This window comes from Chrysochloris asiatica, unplaced genomic scaffold, assembly GCF_000296735.1.
Source record: "Chrysochloris asiatica unplaced genomic scaffold, ChrAsi1.0 scaffold00004, whole genome shotgun sequence".
Lineage (NCBI taxonomy): Eukaryota > Metazoa > Chordata > Mammalia > Afrosoricida > Chrysochloridae > Chrysochloris > Chrysochloris asiatica.
In genome coordinates, this window is record NW_006408522.1 from 31,606,055 (window position 1) to 31,618,939 (window position 12,885).

The 12,885-nt window shown below is 38.5% G+C and overlaps 1 protein-coding gene and 1 pseudogene across 2 annotated transcripts in view; both read left to right on the plus strand.

Annotated features, from left to right (window-relative positions):
• FRMD5 (FERM domain containing 5) overlaps positions 1 to 12,885 on the plus strand; it is a 415,118-nt gene that overhangs the window by 149,255 nt on the left and 252,978 nt on the right. The gene's annotated exons all lie outside the window — the stretch shown is intronic.
• On the plus strand, positions 7,074 to 7,486 carry LOC102824500 (annotated as a pseudogene).

A 12,885-nucleotide genomic window follows, 5' to 3' on the forward strand; every position in this document is an offset into this window, starting at 1 on the left:
TTCTTTCTTTCTGTTGGGTCTGGATCCTGCATCTGGCTTGCCGTCTGACTGACATCTTGTTCTTGGACTTGAGCTAGTAGTTTGATCTAATGTCTGCTGATCCTGGGAGTCATCAGTAGTCTCCTATCTTGCCTGCACGACTCACCTGCCTGTAATCTGACCTCCTGATCTTGGTTTATCTGACCCACGAATGTGGGAATTTCCCAAGTTCCCTGCAACTGTGTGGGCCATTCCTTGATATGAACTTCTGTCTATGCATACATATATAAGCTTCACTGATTTTACTTCTCTAGAGAACTAGTCTAAGACAGTAGCCAAATCAAAATATTTTAAGGCAATGAGGGATCCCATTGATTATTTTATCTGTGTTTCCTGATTTCATAGATTAAGACATTCAGAACAGAGACTATTCACCTTACCCAAGGTCAAATATCTATATCTACTTAATGGCAGGTTCGGGACTAAAATCTACATTGTTAATACAAACAGAAATTATCCATTTTAACAATTAGGAGAAAATACAAATAACTTACTAGATAGAATATTAACAGATCTAAGGCTAGAGTCCTGGTATGGTACTGTAGGATAAGCACTTGACCTCAAGGTCAGTCTGAACTGCAAGGTCAGTGGTTCAAACTCTCCAGCCACTCCTCAAAAACTCTATACAGGATCACTGTGAGTCAGAACTGACTCCATGGCACATAACAACAACAATTATCTTTATTGTTTGATCCCATTGATCTTGCTTGTATTTCAGATTCTAACTTTATCTCAGTGTCTTGAATGTTTCACACAAAAAACAAATGTATTAAAGTGAAGCATTCAAGGTTTCTGATATCAATGACAATAAAAACATCAAAATGTTCAAGAGTAATGAAATGTAAGAGGGGGTTGAGTGTGTGGTTCCTGGACTCAGTTGATGTTGGTTAGGAGTATGTTTGCCAGTAGTAATGCTTGTGTAAGACCACTGAGGAGTAGGACTAGACAAAGGTATGCCAAAATTTAGGTACATAGCATTAAAATACTATAAAAATTAATAATCATGAAAAACTGGCATGAGAGAAAAAATCTTATTTTTGGTCACTGTTTTGAATGTTTAAGAGGAGTTTATGATCTCAGGGGACATCAAGTTCAACTGGCATATTCTAGTTCACAAAGATAATGCTTTTTATCCAACTTTGGTGAGTAGCTGCTAGAGTCTTAAAAGTTTGTGAACTTGGGAGTCTTAAAAGTTTGTGAACTTAGGAGCACACATGGTCTTTCCCTGTCAGTTCAAAGAAGAATGAAGAAAATCAAAGATGTATGTATATGTTCTCTTTATACCCATTTGGTAAGATCTTTTGATATACTTAAGTGTCTAAGTGTTAGGCAGTCCCAGTCATCTATTTTGTTTTCTGGTTGTATACTTTCAGTTATGTTTGGAAGTATATTTATGCTGTAGGACCAAGAAGAAAACTCCATTCTGTACATTAGCCTGAACACGTCCTCCTGTTCCAGGAATGTGCTAAATCAGCTCATGCTGCCTTAGAATATCCTTTCACCCCTAGCAAAAGCAAGAACTAGATAAGTAATAGACAGGACAACCCAAGGCCACATGCCAGATGTTTTCCTTATCCTAGCCTAAGAACAAAAGACCATCAGTACTGACCAATTAAACTGTAACATCTCATACTTTGCCAAATGTCAACAAATCCAAATATTGTAAAGCTGAAAAACCTAAGCTTGTTTGAAAACTCTATGAAAACTCCGCTAACAAAGAGCTCAGGGCCTTTTCCCGAGTCCGCTGTGCCGGATACGGAGAAGGCCCAGGCTCGAGCTTGAATAAACAACCCTTGTGCACTTGCATCGGCATCGGCTCCTTGGTGGTCTTTGGGGACCCTGAATTCTGGGCATAACAATGCCATATATCAGTGTTCCTAAGTTTGTCCCTGTTGTTTCATTGATGACCTTTATAGTTCTAGGTTTTATAAATATAGGTCTTCAATCCACATTGAGTTCATTACTATATATGGTATGAAATTTGGTTACCAGGGTGGGAGGGAAGGGAAAATCATTCACTGGCTAGAGGGTAGACACCTGCTAACTTGAGTGATGGGGAAGGCAATATATAACAGGAAGAAGTTTAAGGAAAGCTGAAGAGGGTAGCAGAAGACATGGAGGAATGTAAGAATTAAAGTGAATAGAGGTAAATACTGTTAATTGATGGTATATGAAGGGGATTGCAATCATTGTAATGAAATGAAGTATATGATTTGATGAATGAAAACTGATGATCTGTCTACTCTGTAAACTTTCACTCAATTCACAGTAAAAAGTTAAAAAAAAAAAAAAATGCATGGAATCAATTAGTCCAAAGGACTAATAAGCCATTTGAACCCCAGCCTCTCTGACTCTGAGACCAGACGAACTAGGTGGTACCTGGCTACCACTGCCAACCACTCTGAAAGGGATCATAATAGAAAGTCCTGGATAGAGTGGGAGAAAACTATGGAATAAAACTAAAAAAGACCAGGCTTACTGGTCTGATAGAGACAGGTGGAACCTTCAAGACTGACTGTTAGCACCCTTCATGCCTGAAATTGAACTCATCCCCCGTGGCTCAACTTTCAGCTGAATGTTGTTAAGTGCCATTGAGTCACTTCCGACTTAATAGCATTCTATGAAGGGTTTCCAAGGAGTGGCTGGTGAGTTTGAACTGCTGACCTTGTAGTTCAAACCAACCTGTGGTCCAGTGCATTATCCTGCAGCACCACACCAGGACCAACATTGTTGTTGTTATTGTTAAATGCCATCAAGTCGGTTCTGACCATTGTGGCCCTCATTGTGGTCCTATGTAGGTTTTCCAAGGAGCTGCTAGTGGGTTTGAACTGCTGACCTTGTGATTCACAGTCCAGTACTGATCCTACAAGCATCATATCAAGAGTCCTAGGACCAACATTGTTGTTGTTAAGTACTATCAAGTTGGTTACAACTCGTAGTGACCCTGTATGTCTTTCTGAGGAGCAGCTAGTGAGCTTGAACCGCCGACCTTAAGGTTCAAACTGACTTTGCAATCCAGCACATTAACCCACAGTGCCTCCCCAGGACCAACACTAGACAGGCCTAGGTGAACAATAACATTGGTGGTGGTGGTGGTTGTATGACGTGGAGTCGGTTCCGACTCATAGTGACACTGTACAGGGTTTCTGAGGCTGTAAATCTTGACGGGAGCAGAATGCCTCATCTTTCTCCTACAGAACAGCTGTAGTTTCAAACTACTATGCTACCAGTGTTCTTTGGGAAAGTACAAACTTCTTAAAACAACCATAGGAGATCAAAAGGGCAGTGTTTGTCAAGGACTAAAGCTTAGAGAGCAGGAAGAACTAGGAAGGAAAGATGCGATGGATGGAAATGGAAAAAAACAGAAAAAGTGGGAAGAGTGATTTTACATTGTGAGGATTGCAATTAGTGTTGTGAATTAAAATATGTGTGAATTGTTGTATGGAAAACCAATTTTTCTGTAAATTTTCACCTAAATCACAGTAAAAAGTTTCAAAAAAAACCCCACAAGAGTTTATAAACATTTCCCATTAAAAACAGATGCTGCAATGGTACACATTTATAAATTGTCATTTTTCACTAACTCAGTTTTTGTAAATAGTGCACTACAAAACCAACTCTAAGGAATAAATAATCATATATTTATGATATTAGAAATAATTTCTACAATAATCTTTAAAACTCAAAACCAAGCAAAAAATAATTTGTAAGATACATAGTATCTATTTGGAAACAAAAATTTTTGTAATTATTTCTTTTTTTAATAAACACAACTAAAACAAAACAAAACAGATGCTGTTTGTATGTGTTTGGGTCATCTTGATTCTCTTCAGTTCTCCATGGATTGCACAGCCTGCTCTCCACCGTAGCATCCTATGGACAGTATTATGCATATTCCTAGTTCTCTTTTCACTCTTCTATTATCACATGAAACTTTCTGTGATATTTATATGTGTCCACAAAGGCCCAAAGGTAAAAGAAAAGCATTTTAATCCATCCTTCAAAGCATGTAATCAGAAAGTGTATGAGAACCCCGTATTGAATTATGAGCACTTCCTGTGAGTCATGTGCAAAGTATCTTCAGCCACAAAATCCTGTGAAATTCAGTTTCATAATTGCATCACACTCTTTTGGTACCATTGTTGGACTTAGAATTCACTTGGGAAAACACTAACTTAATTGCTAAACTTTATCTCTCCTTCCTTCAGGACACCTGCAAAGTGCTTATCATAATGGGAATTATGCTTGTTCCGAGGAGAGGCTATTCTTGTGAATTAGCCAATTAGCCCGTGTTCCAGATCTTATCTTTTACTCCCAAGCCTATAGGTTTTTGCCTTCAAAGTACTGACACTTATTTGTGAGCTTGTAAATTGAAATGTATGTGTTGCTTTGCGTGACATCTCATCACTGTATAATATGATTTTCAGCTGTGCTCTTAGGACGTGATTATGTATGTTTAGGTAAAACAAATTCAGACCATCTGAGGGTAAGTTAAAAAGTAATGCTACTAGGGCTGCAGTTTATATATGCACAGGTTTATTTCAAACAAAACATGTTTAAACCTGTTTCTGCCATCAGTGAGTAGTTGCAGACAAGTTCTCTTAGTAATATACTTGTCTTAGTCTTACTTTTGTTGTTGTTGTTAAGTGTCATCAAGTTGGTTCTGACCCATAGCAATCCTGTATAAAGTTTCCGAGGAGCAGCTGGTGAGCTTGAACCACCGACCTTTAGATTCAAACAACTTTGCAGTCCAGCTCATTAACCCATAGCGCCACACCAGGACTCCTTAGTCTTGTTAAGGTGGCTTAAAAAAAAAAATCTTTTTTGTGCCTTAGAAAAAGACAGTTTTGAGGTCAGCATCAATGTTAATTTTTTTAAATAAAACTCAAGTGGACATCTTCCCAAATCATTGAAACTTTGCAACAAGTTTAAGGGAATATTTCCCCCATGTAAAACAACAGTTTTAAGATGGATCATGCATTTTAAGGAAGATGAGTTCAAGGCAGAGAGGTCATCAGCTCAGAAGGTTATGATGACTGTTTTTGGGGACTCCAAAGGGATCATCTTGATATATTTTCTTGAAGGACACAGGACAATCATGGGGGCTTATTATAAAGAAATTTTTAAAAGCTTAAAACTGCATTGGTAAGAAAAGGCCAGAAAAGTTGCACCAAGGAGAATTTTTCCCCCCTATTACTACAATGCACTGGCTTATTCTTTGAGGGTAGCACGGGATGTCCTGAGGATTTCATAGGAAAACATTACGCCATCCACCCTACACTCCTGATCTTGCCCCTTCAGACTTCTCTGTGTTCCCCAAACTCAAAGAACATTTCAAAGCAGCAAGATTTGAATCTCTCAAGGATATCAAAACTTCCATTTTGACAAGAGCACAGATACCTTTGAGGAAGGGCTAGAGAGATGAGAACACCACTTTCAAAAGGATATAAAACTAGTTAGAGGATAGCTCAAGAAACAGTACCTTCATATTTTGATATTTTCATATAGTCACATTTTCTATGATTTTGTAATAAGACTTTTTTACTTACCCTCATGTGTAGGAAATTATATCTTAAGCAATTTTTAAGAAATCCATGAGCCTCACAGTGTTTCTTGTTCTGTGAAACAGTGTAGTCTTTGACAGTCATAAAATAACACTCTAATGAAATTTGTATTAAGCTTACTCCTGGAAAGTCTGTACATTTGTTTGTTAATTATGGATAACACCACCAGGGAGGAAGATTGATTGTCAAATAGCAAGAATTCTGGCTGATGTAGCACGCATCATTCCGTGTATGGCGTGGAGCGTCTCTTACCTCCCAAATAAACTCACCTGAGAGTACTTTTGAAAAATATTTTTGAAAAATATATATATATATATTTTTTGGTTTTGCCATTACAGGCTTATTCTTGATTTGTGGCTAGAAGGCAGGAGATTTGCTGCAGTCTTGAAACTCAAATTTTCCTCTCTGTGTTCTGATGAGTCCCAGGAAGGGGCTGTTGACTGCTTTATAAAGTTAACATAAGCCAGAATAAGAAGATATTTGTGTGGAGCTTTGGCTGTGTTAAGAATGATTATTTATTAAAATAAATTATGTTGTCCTCAAAGCATCAAGAAAATTAAAGAATTTATGAGAATAGCAGATTTCTGAGTAATTTCAAAACCTATTGCTATTTCTTGGATTATTAAAGGTCTTCCTATATTTATGTTGACATTTGGGGTTCACTTTCCTTCCTCATTGTCCTCTGAGGCCGTGTGTATGCAGCAAGTGTACTATGGCAGAGCTGAACCACTTACTTGGAGTACTATTCTTGTTAGAAACTTTGGTTGTATGACAGTTCACTTCAGCCACAAAGATGACCAAAATCAATGGAATTTTTATGCTTTCTGAGTCATTTATGACATAAAAACACAACTGAGATATCAGTTCAGAATTTTATTTGGGGACAGGGATATAAAAAGCTTGAGCAATTATTTTAAAGTACATGCTAATAGTTATTTTTATTAATCTTCTGAGTTCCTAAATACAAAGGTAGAATCTCATAGGGTTTCAGTAAATGTGAAATATTTTATGAATGTTTGTAGTTCATTTTTATATGTGAAAGAATATAGAATTAGGTCCTTCTTTGTGTTATGATTAATGACTTGTTAGATTCCACTCAACATTCTCTTGTTTCCTGCAACAGAAAATGATCCCAGCTCTCTTAAAGAATCACAGTATTGATTTGCTTTTCATTTTGAACTTTGTGGTAGCACAAACTTCCTCAGGTTTGTTGTTGTTGTTGTTGTTACGTGCCGTCGAGTCGGTTCCGACCCATAGCGACCCTGTACAGGGTTTCCGAGGGTGTAAATCCTTACGGGAGTAGAAAGCCTCATCTTTCTCCCGCGGAGCAGCTGGTAGTTTCGAACCGCTGACCTTTAGGTTCGCAGTTTGTAGTTGAGGACTTTAAACAGTCAGTAGAGGCAAAATAAATAAAGGAGAAGTTGAGGCGTCCTGAGGCCGCCATTTCCAATGAGCTGGCAGGGGCAAAAGATGGCGACACCCCTCGGGTGGTCGCAGGGGGTGGGTCAGGATCCATGTGTCTCGCCTTCGATCAACTGCGAGACGTAATTGAATCTCAGGAAGAAGTGATCCACCAACTGAGAAATGTGATGGTTCTCCAGGATAAAAGTTTTGTCAGTAAAGAGTTCCAGAAAGTGGAGAAGCAGCTGGTGGAAGAAAAGGCTGCTGACGCTAACATTAAGGTCCTCCTAGCCAAGGAAGAGGAGAAGTTACAGTTTGCCCTTGGAGAAACAGAAGTGCAGTCCTAACAGCTGGAGAAAGAAGAGCTGGCCTTTGAAAAAGCGCTGTTCCGTGTCAAGAGCAAAGTCCTACAGGAATCCAGCAAGAAGGACCAGCTCATCATGAAATGCAATGGAATCACATGTCTGACTTCCGGATCCTGAAGCAGCAAGAGAACTACATGGCCCAGGTACTGGACCAGAAGCATAAGAAGTCCTCGGGGATGCGGCAGGTGCGGAGCCAGCCTCTCAAAGAAAAATAAAATTATCATCGACTTCCTGTTCTCTAGCTGTAGCACCACCCTCTGCCCCTGCCATTCCTCCCCAGGTCTGAGCATTGGCTGTCTAGGGAAGGGGACGGGAAGAGACAGCAGGCATGCCCTCTGGAGTTCACTCCTGCGTCTAGATGCTTAAGTGAGAATCAGGTTACCAAGGACTGGGTGGGAGCTTAGACCACCACCTGCCAGACCACTCCTGGTCTTAGAAGGGGATCGTAGGGGTTTGTAGCCACGATAGTGGTTACGAATCAGGCTGCAAGCCGCCGCAAGGTCAGCAGTTCGAAACTACCAGTGGTTCCGCGGGAGAAAGAGGAGGCGGTATGCTCCCGTAAAGATTTACAGCCTCGGAAACCCGGTACAGGGTCGCTATGAGTCAGAACTGACTCCACGGCACATAACAACAACAACAGAGGAGATAATAGGCACTGCCCCTTCTTCCTTTGTATTTAATCCTCCGTATATAAACCGACTCCGCAGCACACAGCTACCACCATTGAAATTAGGAGGGGTCCTGGTGTGGCGCTGTGGGTTAATGCTCCAGACTACAAAACTGTTTGAACTGCAAGGTCGGCGGTTCAAGCTCACCAGCTGCTCCTCTGAAACCCTGTAGAGAGTCGCTATGGGTCGGATCCAACTCGACGGCACTTAACAACATAACAACAATATAAACAGCCCTGGTTATCCCTGTAACATCCCACCCCACTCCTAGTGTCCTTGTAAATTTAACTCTCCCAGCTTAGCTATAGGGCAGAAGCGCAGTGTGTGTGTGAGAGAGAGGAAAGAGAAGGATGGCCAGTGGTTTCAGAACTTTCAGGAGCACAATTTTAGAAATCTGTTTTCATCATAAAATAGTAATGTTATACTTGTGTAAAAATAAATAAATAAAGGAGAGAAAATCCAGAGCATTCTGTTCCAAACTAATCAGTAGGCACATTATGCAAACTTAATTAACTAGGGCATCAAGGGAAGGGCTATGGAATATAATAAAATATTTTAGAAATGAGGCAAAGCAGCCAAACTAAAACAAGGTTAGTTGAAGTGTTTCCAAGAGGGAAGGAGGAAAAATTCTCCCTAAGTAGGAAGTGCAGCTCAACCTTGTGCCTTATTTTTGGCTGTGCCACCCTGTGCCAGGATCCTCAGAGGGAGGTGGGTATGTAAGGACGTCTGATGCAGAATGAATAAAAAATAAAATAAAAATAAAGGAGTAAGTTATGGCTTGCATTTTTTAATCAGATGATATTCATGTAGTAAAACGGAGTCTGCGATGTATGTGTGGTTGTCCTGCTGCAAACCTCTGACCTTCTAATTTGCATATGAGCCAGCAAGATCAGCCAAAATTTACCGTGCTATCTCCTGTAAATTTCAGATCTATGTAGATTAGATGGAGAGAGACTGAACCTGCTGGCTAAGGCTTACATTCAGTTCTATTTAAAACATAATTTATTCAACACCTATTCCACTGGATGTGCTGATGCTGCACAGAACAGATAGCTGAGTACAGTATACTCACTGCCCTTTAGAGTTTGTAGTCTATGATGTAGAATGAAACAAGTATAGAAGTAAATAAGCACACCAAGTAGTACAAAATACTTCTCACACAGAAGACTCCTAAATGTATATTTCTAATCCGATCTTCCAATTTGAACTCCAGATTTGAATGCTGTTGGGCATCTCCTACTAACTTTTGACCAGATAACAAGATGTAAGCTTTCATTTTCTGATGACTTCAAACATAGCAATTTTAGATACACACACCATGGACTGTTTCCCAAAAGCCATCATTTATTTGGGTAACAAGCTGGAATAAGATGTTTTAAGAATATATAGGAAATTATTTTTTTTTACATGTGCATTCATAATCATACTACACATAATCCTTTATGAATACGGCAAAAACTCTAAAATATAATACTGTCAAATTTTTCAGGGTAAAGAATGAATATATGAAATCTTCTCTTAAAAGTTACATTTGAAAATTCAATAAAGAAGATACGAATTTTTCTTTTGTCATTTGTTACCTCAGTGACATGCTTTTGTGGACTTCAAAATGGACATTTTCTATCATATTTTCATACAAAAACTTCTTTTGAGGTACTCCTTTTCAGTTTGTCTGACTTTAGGATACATGCTGTTGTTAGTTGTCATCAAGTTGGTTCCAAATACTAAAAACTTTCTGCACAATAGAATGAAACCCTGCCTGGTCCTGCGCCATCCTTGCAATGATTGTTTTGCTTGAGCGCATTGTTGCTGCCACTGTGCCAATCCATCCTGTTGGGGGTCTTTCTCTTTTTTGTTGACTCTCCACTTTACCAAGCATGATGTCCTTCTCCAGGGACTGAGACATGAGACAAAGTCTTGCCATCCTCACTTCTAAGAAGTATTGTGACTTCTTCCATGATAGATTTGTTTGTTCTTCAGGCAGTCTGTGGTACTTTAAATATTCTTTGCCAATACCATAATTCAAATACATCAATTTTCTTGAGGTGTCTAATAACTTTAGCCAATGCATGGTACTTTTTAAATTCTTAGAAAAAAAGGTTATAGGATTTAGAAAATATTTGTCTTTCCTAGAGAAAAAGAAACCTGTTAAATGTGTCTTTTGACTTAAAAGAAAATCTTGTTGGAACATATTGATCTATTCACCATTTACCCTTAGGCAAGAATTTAGATTCTTGCCCCCACCCCAGTCTCAATAGTCATACTTTTTTCCTTTGAAAATGGATAAACTTGAGAAAGCCCTGGTGTGGTGCTGTGGGTTAATGTGCTGTACTACAAGGTCCGCAGTTCAAGTTCACCAGCTGCTCCTTGGAAACCCTATTCAGGGACGCTATGAGACAGAACTGACTCAGTACTTGACAGCAACAACATTTAATGCAATCTGCAAGCTATACAAAGTAACCCAAACCTTCAGGGACTCTTAGGTTGCCTCAGTTTTTGTTTTCTATTATAAAGACCTTTGAGATGAACATTTAAATTTACAGATCTTCCTATGTGTCTCTGATTATTTCTTTATAACAAGTGACCATAAGTAGAGGTTATGGGCCAGAGGTTATGAGCATTGTAAGATTTTAGGTACATATATTAAAATGCCCAGTACAAAAGTTATTTTTTTATTGCTTTCTAAATTGTGATAACTTGACATGTCAAAAATGAGCTTGAGGTTTTTAAAAAAAGCTTTTATGGTTTAAATTCATATTTTTAACCATTAACGTAACTGAACAGTTTGAACATTTTTCTCCTATATCTAAGTATATTTAAGTATATATCTATCTAATATCAATTTCTATGTAATGATTGTTTGTTAAAATCAAACAAAACCCAAGGCCCCATGCTAGGAATATTCTTGTCTCAGAGTAGTGCACCATAGTTCCTGAGATGAAAAGGGAAAATTGTTGTGTGTGTGTTTTAAGTGGAGGGTAGTTTTTTTTCAATTTACATGAACATGAAGAGTTCTAAAGTATATGCAGTTACATGTTAGCATGTGTTATGCCTGGCTTCTAGATCTCCTCAGTGACAATGACTAACCAAATTATTTTCTGAAGAAAGAACCAGTATAAGAGCTTTGTGACCAGCTGCTACTCGGAAACCCTGTACAGCATTGCTGTGAGTAAGAAATACCTTGAGGGCACTTAACGACATTTCCCTATAGCGGTCCATATCCAAGAGCAAACCTGTGTTATCTATACAGATTAATCTGGCATTTCTGAGAGTATATATAGGTGATAACTAGAATTAAGATTCCCAGTGATTGCTGTGGGCCACTGTCAAATACTCATTCTGGATATCTCTGACTGAGAGGTGACTGGAAGAGGTTTCGTTTTAAGCCCAGAGAACAGGAAACCTCTATACATGGTTTCAAAGAGCTTTTCATTTTTCTGAGTCTTTCCCTCTGCCTTTTAGGACTCATGTTCTTACTGGTTCCCTGCTTTCAAAGCAACGGTGTGAATAACTGGATTTGGAATAGTTGGTTTTTAAGTTGAACCACCTCTTCCCACATAGAACTTCTTTGGTAAAAATAGGTCAAATAGAGAACATGCTAAGGAAGCAACTCTGAATGACAACATGGATCCATACATACTTGTTTTCTTTGATATGCTGGAATCTATGTAAAATGAAAGTATTTCTGTCTAAAATGAGGTATTAATGTTTTATCTTTATACCACCATGTAGTATTTGCCATTAAACTTTTTTGTTTTTTAATCATAAGCATTAAAAAGGTTGGGACATTGCTCACTTAAATAAGGAACGCTTATTCCTTTATGATAATCAGACTCTATGTTTGGAAATAGAAACATATGAGATTTATAACCTTTAATATCTATAATGAACTATAACCATTAGTAGGGTTAGGAAACATTGTATTGGAAGCAATTTTCTTAATTTTCATTAAAATTGGCACCACTTTAGAATATGCTGTTGAAGCCTATTTGGTGAAGACCTCATATCCTATCGAATATTTTATAATTGTTGCTCTCCAGATTACAGAAATGATGTTTTCTGGGTCTACTTATAATGGCTGTGTATCATACCAGTATATGTAGCAACCCTTCTAAGTCTGCATGATATTTTGGAATTTATTATGCAGAGGGGTGGAGCAAACAGTTGCCTATTCTAGCAGCTGGACTGGACAGAGCAAAGACTCTGTAATGACTACTCACCACCCTGAGTTGCCCCAGCCCTGGGTACATTTTGCAGTTTTAAGAAGGATTCGATACTCCAGAGTTTTATTTGGTGCTAAAGATGTAAGTTCTGGACCTCTGAAATATAGACCTAGGATATGGTTGATCATGGCACAAAAGCTGACAGAATTATGAAAAACAGGCAGGAAGTATTGTAGCCTTTGTGAGGAAGTTGAAAAGTTTCTTATATCCTAACCAAAGTTAAGGGGGAAACCATAGAATAAAATATAAAACAAAAAACTTAACTTCTCCATTAACAAATAAATTGTTGTTGTTATTAAGTGCCGTTGAGTTGGTTCTGACTCATAGTAACCCTGTATAGGATTTCTGAGGAGCAGCTGATGGGTTTGAACCACCAACCTTGTGGTTTGCAGTCCAGTGCTTATCCTACAGCACCACAAATGGAATCTAATAAATAAATAGCCCTCCCATATTACAGCTGGAAGGCACCTAAAAATATCATCCCCTTCATTGGACTGCGACCAGAGTGTTGATGGTATCCTGTACCCTTGAGGCTAGCAGAGAAACTCGCATGTAGAAGTACACAGTGATTGTGAACTATAAGAATAATTCAATGATCTGCCTTGGTGATTTCCTATTTTCTTCA